This window comes from Martes martes (assembly GCF_963455335.1).
Source record: "Martes martes genome assembly, chromosome: 13".
NCBI lineage: Eukaryota > Metazoa > Chordata > Mammalia > Carnivora > Mustelidae > Martes > Martes martes.
The window spans coordinates 63778392-63786976 of NC_137901.1; the positions used below are offsets into that span (position 1 = coordinate 63778392).

Consider the following 8585-nt stretch of genomic DNA (forward strand, 5'->3'; position numbering starts at 1 on the left):
GGCTACACATCACATTCACTTCCATGTCTTAGGAAACATGGAAGTTAGAAATAGGCCGGGCTGGGCCAGCCTCTACCAGCAACCAGGTGATCCTCACTTGCGGGAATGGGAACTAGGGCATCAGCAGGCAGGCCTCTTCCCAGCAGCACAGTAACAGCATGTACTTGATGGGTCAATGCGCAGCAAGCACTCATCATAAGGAAAGCACCATGGTGTCCACAAAGGGTAAGGCCACCGAGGCCTCAGACCCCACCTTCCCAGCCATCAACCCTACCCTTGCTTCTCATTCATTTCAGGAACAAGAATCCACCGAGATCTTACAATCTTCCAAAGCAGCACAGGTGAGGGAACTACAAAGGCCACGAGCATTCCTTCTCCTTAAAGGGCCTATAACCAGGCTGATGAGGCGGACGAGGAAGCTCAGACCCCAGTGTGGTCTGGTCTGATGAGAACATCTCGGGGGCCGGGGGGGGGGGTGTGTGATGTGGGGGTAGTTACTGTTCTCAAGACATTGGAGGGGCCCCTCCCAATACTCACCTGAGAGAACCCACCCACCCACAGGTGCTGCTGGGAAAGAAGCCTGAGGCCACCGCAGGAGCCTGGAACGCGGGACAAGTCTGCACAGCGGCCACGCCCGTGCCAGAGCCAGCAGCCCTTCCATCTCCTCAAGAGGCCAACTCCCCACCTGGAAGCGGCCCCCTAGCCAAGCCCAAACACTGCCTTTCCTTAGTGGCCCTTGGAATTGCCATGGAATGGACAGGAGAGCCAGAGGTACATACCCTCAAAGACTGGGCCACCTGCCTTTCCATTCCCGCCTCTCCCTCCTCATCCATACCCCAAATGCCCACGGAGGTAGATTACCCTCAAACAGAAAACGGACACCCACTCCAGGCTACGTATCTCAGAAGCAGCAGCAAAGCCTTTCGGCGTACGTATATGGCTATTCTGTCCCTTCTCACCCACAGGAGGACCTGCTCTCACCCCAGAGCCACATTCACCCTCTCCTCCACCCACGTGGGATATTACCATGAAAAACATGAAAACTGAGTAGTCTGAAGGAGGGGCTCTGAATCCCTTCCTGACTGTCCCAGGGCAGGTTCTTAGGGTCACTCTCTCTACTAAGTCCAGCCACACCCTCTTTCAGCAGAGGCACCCCAGCCTGAGCCCTTCCCTCTTGGACTGTGACAGGCCTGGAGTTGCCTCCTGGCTTTCCTTTCCTTATCAAGCTCACTGGGGGCCCACATACAACCCCAACCCCCACCTGCTTCCCTTGCTTCGCCACTCCTGCCACTCCAGGCTATAGGAGCTCTCCGAGACCTCCCCCAGCCCAGGTCCCTATCCCTCAGGGCGAGGCCCCTCCCAGCAGGAAGCACAGGCTGGTCGTGCCAGGCAGAGTCAAACTGGCCTGGCTTGTTTGGAAACCCCTAAGCCGAGAGACTGGATCCTCCTGGGGAGGGGGCTGTCTGTTTGCCTCTCCCTGCTCAGAGCTCAGACCTCGAGACTCCACGCCACACGGGTCCTCACAAGGCCCAGGAGTCAAAGGCATTTTACCCTCCAGCCCCAGCCTAACCAGTTGCTTACTTGCAGCCCCACAAGTTATGTAATCTCCCAGTTGAGTCTCATTTACCCATCTGTAAGAGGAGACTATCCGGCGGGCTGACCTGGAAGGATTCCGAGAAAACCAAGTGTGCCCCTATCTCCCCGCCTAAGACCGACCACTTGTTTGTAAGGCTGTGAAAGTCAGAGACCAGCATGATCCAGCGGAGCTGCAGGGGCTGGGCACTGCACCCCTGTGTCTGTTCTCAGAAAATCTTGAAGGAATAAAAAGCTTGCTAAAGAGCCTCACAGGTGCCTGCCATGGAGAGGGTGCTCCTGTGCTAGCTTCTCTAACACACAGCATCTACAGGCTCGTGCTCTCGCCTCACTGCTCTATCTCGCCCTCCACACTGCCACTGTCTATGCGTTCCGCCGTAAAACTCTCTTCCAGCCAACTTGAACTTAGCATGCCATCTGTGGCTCTCCTCCGGCCCGGAGCCAGCCCCTTCCTCCACAGCTCGAAGCTACAGCCACCATCCACGGTGCCCTCTGCACCGCATAACAGCACCGTGCCAACCCTTATCAGTCTATCTTACAATCGTTTGTTTGCCTGTCTGTCTTCCCCAGGCTAAGCTCTGGAGGGCAGCGATATGTAATGTAAACTCAAGTTCTGCTCCCATTTTAGACAAGGGGACACTAAGGCTCAGAATCAATCACTGTCCAAGGTCACATGGAGAGTAAACGGCAGACCCAATGTCACACTCACTTCCAGACTTTCTAAGTCCACTTCCCTCTCACTGCCCTCCCTCGCCAGGCTCCAAAAACCAGGAGGGCAAGAACCTGACTGGTTGTTTCTTCTCGATGGTAAAAGCTGTCTCCCACGTGGCAGAAACAGGAAGAGGCCCCACTCTCCTAGTGATCAGGTCCTGGGGGCAGTAGCCCTCAGCCCCAGTGGGCAAGGCGAGCAAGCATTGGGTGGGGCTGACAGCTTGAGGCCAACAGGCCAGCAAAAGGGCAACACCACAGGTCCCCTGGGTAAACTGAACTTTATTCCTTCCTCACTCCTCCGACTCTCCAGAACTGCCCAGCCAGCCCTTCTCTGGGGGCTAGTAGCTGATTAAAAGGCACTGCCCCCAAACCACCCACACCCACCGCCACCAGATCTGACCCTGACACACAATAAGGACTCTGGGAAGGCAGCAGGCCTGTCAGCTCAATAATGCAAAACCCTGTTGCTCCAAGTCCACGACAGCTGACTTCAAGTGGATCGGAGGCTGTGCTTATTAACCAAATGAGAAATCTGATCTATGGAAAGAAAACACTACGTGAGGATTAATCCAGGACTGCAGCTTGTGGAGAAGGCTGGGCTGCTGGCCAAGACCAGGGAACGAAGATGGGATCCTGCCTACCTGTCCCCAGAGCAGGTCCTGCGCCAGGACAGGACACAGTGCCTCTGCCCCACCTGTGCTGCTGCTTCTCCTTCCAGCAATTGCAGCAATCATTTCAGTTTTGCTTTAATTAAAGGCCTGGCTCCCTCGGGCTGCTTCTTCCTCTATGCAGAGCCAGCAACCAGAGGGAGATTTTTCTTTTCAGGAATCGCTTGTAAAAGCCGAGTGACTAATCTACAAGTCCTAACAACTGGCAGGAAAACACTGCAGGGAGAAATTCTGGGCACACACCAGCACTCTGAGTCGAACGGCCAGAGAAGCTGGGCAAGAGATATTCAGCAACTCCCCCAAAACTGGTCTGCAGAAAGCCAGAAGTCAAAGGAAAGCAGACCAACCTGGGAGCTCTGACCCCTAAGGCAGGCAGGCAGGCAGGTGGGGAGCCCCCTTCCAGCCTTATGAGTCTACTGCCTGCCCATGGGACCCAGACATTTTCCTAAGCCCAACTGTACAAGACCAAAGGTTCTCTCGAAGGCAAGGCGATCTACTCCTGGGCCAAAAGCCTCAGTTCAACCCCCAAGTATCAGCTTCCCATCCCCCCTTGGTGCTAAGAGCTAGCTAACCAGCAATCTCACCACACAGCTTTGTCTCTGGAGGCCAGCCTGAGGCCGGCCCATCTGCTTTTTTTCAGACCACTCCAGCAACCCTGCTAAGTGTACACTCTCTCCTTTAGCCAGGGCTACAGACCAACCACATGGCCTGAGCTCCTGAAAATGTCTGCTAAAAGGGCCAGGAGTCCAGAGTTGGCAAATGGGAATGGAAGAGAAGAAGTAAAGCCAGGAGCCAGGAAGCAATAAATGCTAGCTTCAGAAAGGTCCTGGGTTTGGGTGACCTAGCTCCATCTCTCCATCCAAAGTCCCTGGAGAACAGCCCCAAGTTCAGCCTAAAGGCTCTGGAGGCCCCTCCACTACCTGCCAGCTCTCCTCCTCCCCCAAGCACAAGAGGCACAGCAATCCCCACATCAGTCAACAATCCACCGCCACAGGATTCCTATGGGCAAAGCTCTACCCCTCCCCCCCCCCCAACCACATATGTCAGAGGGGTGGCCTCTCTGGGTTACACCCCTCCTGCGGGGAGCGGGGGTAGGGCCGGGAACCTAGCTTTCCAGATGTGCTTGGCAACTCCTACTGGAAAAGACACTGGGGGTGGAGGGGACAGGAGAAGACACGGATAAATAACTTCAAAACCGTTCCAACCCATCCGGATCAGCACTGGGCTCCCTTCCCCAGGCAGTCCCACGCTGTTCTGGGTGGGGCCGCTGCGCGTATTATCTGACCTCCTTCCCTCCTCTCCCTAAGTCACTGCCCCCCCAGGGAGAGGCATCCCTGCCTCCCCCCCACCCCACATGCACCAAATAAGTCCATGTGAATATGAACCATCTCGGTAGATAAACAGAGTGACAAGCTGGAGCCCTTCAGCCCCCTTCCTCTGCCAGCCGGTCCCCTCCCACTGCCAGCAGACCCCCTCCCCCAAGCCCATCTCTCTTCCTGCCAAGTGGCTGCCTACAGGAGAGGTCTGGGGGCAGGGCAGCGAGCCCACCAGCCGCAGGGCCCGGCCTTCTGGAAGCGGCCCCTCCAAGGCCAACCCTGCCCCTGCCCAGGCCGGTCTTCCCGCGGAGGAGGGGGGGGGGCAACAAAAAGGGACCGCAGGCAAAGGGCCGCAGTTCTGGAAATAGCAAAATCCCCCTACGAGGGGCGGCCACAGGCGCTGGGGCGTTTGCATAATGGAAGCCCGCCCGCCTGTCAGGCAGCGCAGCTCGCCCGACACTGTTCGGATTAGATTGCTAATGAAAAGGCACAAAGAGCCGGCGCCCGCTCAGCCGCCGACCCCCGCTCTGCAGACCCGCGCCCCGGCCTGGCGCGGCCCCTGGGCTTTGTGCCCAGGGTCCCCCGCCGCCCGCGCCCTACCGGGCACCGGGACCACAAAGCCAGGGCAGGCTGCGTCGGGCCGGGGGTCCCGCGTGCGCCCCCGCCCAGCCCCTGCGGGCGCGCGCCCGCCCACGCCCCTCTCCCCGGGGGCGCGCCCGTCCGCGGCCCCCGCCCGCGCCCCCCTGTTGCCCCCGACGGCCTCTCACCTCGTGTGCGTCGGCGGCGGCGCTCCGCCCGCCGGCCGGCCGGCCCTGCCCGCGGCGCCCCGTCCTCGGCGCCCAACTCGCGCCGCCTGCGCCCGCCCCGTCCGCCCGCCGCCGGCCAGGCTCGGCTCCCCGCCCAGCGCGCCCTGAGCGCCGCTCACAGCCGCCCGCCCGGCGCCATCTTGGAAGCTTGTGACGTCGGCGCCGCCCGCTCACCCCTGACCCACATCTGAATGGGCGACCGGCGGGGCGGGGCCGGAGGCGGGGTGGGGCGGGGTCTTGTGGTGGGCGGGGACTGGTGGGGGCGGGGCGGAGGTGGTGAGCGGTCCGAACACTGGGCGGGGCGGGGCGACGAGCCTGCTGGACGGCGCAGTGGGGGAGGGGCGCGCGGAGAAGCGGGGACCCCGACCGTGGGCGCCCCGCCAGACCCCGAACCCAGGTGCAGGGGCGGGACCGCGACCGCACCTCGAAACGCCCGGACCGCCCACCCACCACCCCCACCCCCGGGAAGAGGACTCTGGACCCCCACAGGCCCACGCCCAGCCTGCACCCTCAGAGCTGACCCCCTTCGAGCCTGAGCCTGACCCCTCCGAGTTCCTCATCAGGAACCCCTAGCGACCCGCGTGCGCCCCACCTCCAGGACACTCTCGCACCCTGGCTCTGTGCTGCCCACCGCAGGGACCCCACCGTCAAAGGCGCACCCTCCCGGGGACTGGAGGCCGCGTGCTCTGGGCTCCCGAGGAGGCCGGGATCGGGCCATTTGGGTCCGGAGGGGAACGGAACTCCCTGACCCCTGACCCCAGCGCCCCTTCGGGCCCCCGCTCCTACAGCCCCGCGGGCTGGCCTTACCTGCTCAAAGGTCGCGGAGGTCGCGAGCACGCGGTGCTCAGCCAGCCCCTTCCGGTGACCGCAGCCCCCCTCGCAGGCCCCAGGGGGTCAAGCGTCGTGCCTAAGCTGGCCCGCCTGGACCCAGGCTCGTGGCAATCGTTCTCGCGGCCTGCTGAAGGGCTGTAGCTTGCCCTGAGCGGCAGCCACTTTCTCTAAGGAGTTACTTAATGGACCTCTTTCTACTTTGAACACCGAACATAAGAACACACCACTGTCAAAGTCTGAGAAGAACCCAGACTTGCCATGCAGAGAAGTTGTGCCCTAGCACTAGTCAAAACAGAAAGCCAATTCAATAATTTCCCTCAGGAAGGCTGGTTATGCGACCATTCTTTCCAGATTAATGTATAAATTTAACGTATATTAAATGTAAATGTGGGGCGCCTGGGTGGCTCAGTGGGTTAAAGCCTCTGCATTCGGCTCAGGTCATGATCTCAGGGTCCTGTGATCGAGCCCCGCATCGGGCTCTCTGCTCGGCAGGGAGCCTGCTTCCTCCTCTCTCTCTGTCTGCCTCTCTGCCTACTTGTGATCTCTCCTTGTCAAATAAATAAATAAAATAAATAAATAAAATCTTGAAATGTAATACTGAATGTAATGTATAAAATAATGTAATCCTAACAAGACTTGACAAAATTCTAAGTTCACCAGCAAGAATAAATAACCAAAAACAGCTATCATTTCTCACAAATGAAGGTGGACTTGCTGTAATAGATACTTAAATTATAAAGCTATTGCTGTCAACCCAGTGGGGTACAAACCAAGAAAAAAAAGCCCTAGAAACAGATCTTAGAAATGTTAAGAACATAATAAATGCAAAGAAAAATATCAAGGATTTGTAAGGAAGAAAAGGCATATTCCATGAATAGAGTTTAGTAGAGAACTTAACTATCTGAAGAAACTACTGAGGGCACCTGGGTGGCCCAGGCAGTTAAGCGTCTGCCTTTGGCTCAGATCATGATCCCAGCGTCCTGGGATTGAGCCCCATGTCCACCCCTTGATCAGGGGGAGTCTGCTTCACCCTCTCCCTCTATTCTCCCCACCACTGGAGTGCTCTTTCCCTCTCCATCTCAAATAAATAGATAAATAAAATCCTTTTAAAAAAAAAAGAAAGAAAGAAAGAAAGAAACTGCTGGAAAAAAATGTCAATGTTCCAATCACCAAAGACATGCAAATTAAAACTACAAGATGACTGAGGGGTTGGAGGGGTGGCCCGTGTTTTGTTTTGCTCTCTACCAAATCAGGAATTGGTTTCAAGTGATAACCTTTAAACCCCAGGAAGGGGTCTGGTGGGTAATCACTGTCCTATATTATTGGAAGTATACAAATTGTCTCAAAATTTCTGAACGTGAATTTGACAGTACAAGTTAAGAATAAAAATCTTTTACAATGATCAGTACCTCCTCAGAGTAGTAATAATCCATCTTCTGGATTCTGTTTCAAAGAAAATTAACCACATTTGAAGACGATATGCTTGATGATCTCTCTTTGTAACCAGACCATAAGCTTGGAACCCCAGTGCCCAGAGCACTCAGTAGTCACTTGTTTCATTTGCATTTGGAAATTATTGTACAATCATATTTTTTCAAGTGTCATTTATAATAATGAAAAAAACTCATATACAGCATAAATGACAATAAGGGATTGGTTAAACAGCTCACCACGTGATAAAATGTTAAGCAGCCACTACAAGCAGTGTTTACAAAGATGTTTTATGACCTAGAAATGTGGAAATGATATTAAGAGAAAAAACTGTGCAAGTATATACAAAATACAAAATATTGATTCATGGAGAAGCAAAGGAGGAAAATACACCAAATTATTTACAGAGGTTCTCTCTAGGTGTTGTGATTTTTTTCGTACACGTGTAATTTAGTATTTTATTACAAAAGCAACATTTCTTCTAGGAATAATTCTAGCCAAAATACATTTTTTTCAAGCTCCTAATTCTCCTTCCTCCCCACTCCCATCTGTCCTCTGAAGTAACATAAATGGCTTGACATGTACCTTCACTCCTTCCTCTGACATCAGCATGTACCTGTTCACATGTTACAAAAAAGACCTTACTTTATGGAAGTATAAAATAATATACTATATAAATTCTAAGTCACTTTAGAACTTACAAGACATTTGCTCTTTGTCCCTGAGAAGTTATCACAGATGTCTTTCTAGTTCATATCACATAAATTCACTTTTTTTTTTTAAGATTTTATTTATTTATTTGACAGAGAGAGACACACACAGCAAGAGAAGGAACACAGCAGGGGTGTGGGAGAGGGAGAACAGGCTTTCCGAAGAGCAGGGAGCCCGATGTGGGGCTCGAACCCAGGACCCTGGGATCATGACTTGAGCTGAAGGCAGACGCTTAACTGACTGAGCCACCCAGGCGCCCCTAAATTCACTTTTTAATAGCTGACAGATTCCAGAGTATGAGGGTTCTGCAAACACTTGCCTTAATCATAGCTATTCAGAATATTTACAGTTTGATGCTTTAAAAAGACTTTTTTTTTTTTAAGATTTTACTTATTTATTTGACAGAGATCACAAGTAGGCAGAGAGGCAGGCAGAGAGAGAGGAGGAAGCAGGCTCCCCGCCAAGCAGAGAGCCCGATGTGGGACTCGATCCCAGGACCCTGAGATCATGACCTGAGC

At 54.5% G+C, this 8585-nt stretch overlaps 1 protein-coding gene across 1 annotated transcript in view; it reads right to left on the minus strand.

Annotated features, from left to right (window-relative positions):
* Positions 1-5095, minus strand: part of HIC2 (HIC ZBTB transcriptional repressor 2) — a gene marked incomplete at its 3' end in the record, with an annotated part of 28606 nt that extends 23511 nt beyond the window's left edge. The window contains exon 1 of the mRNA XM_080820985.1: positions 5056-5095. The remainder of the gene's footprint in view (positions 1-5055) is intronic.
* Positions 5096-8585: the final 3490 nt, after the last annotated feature.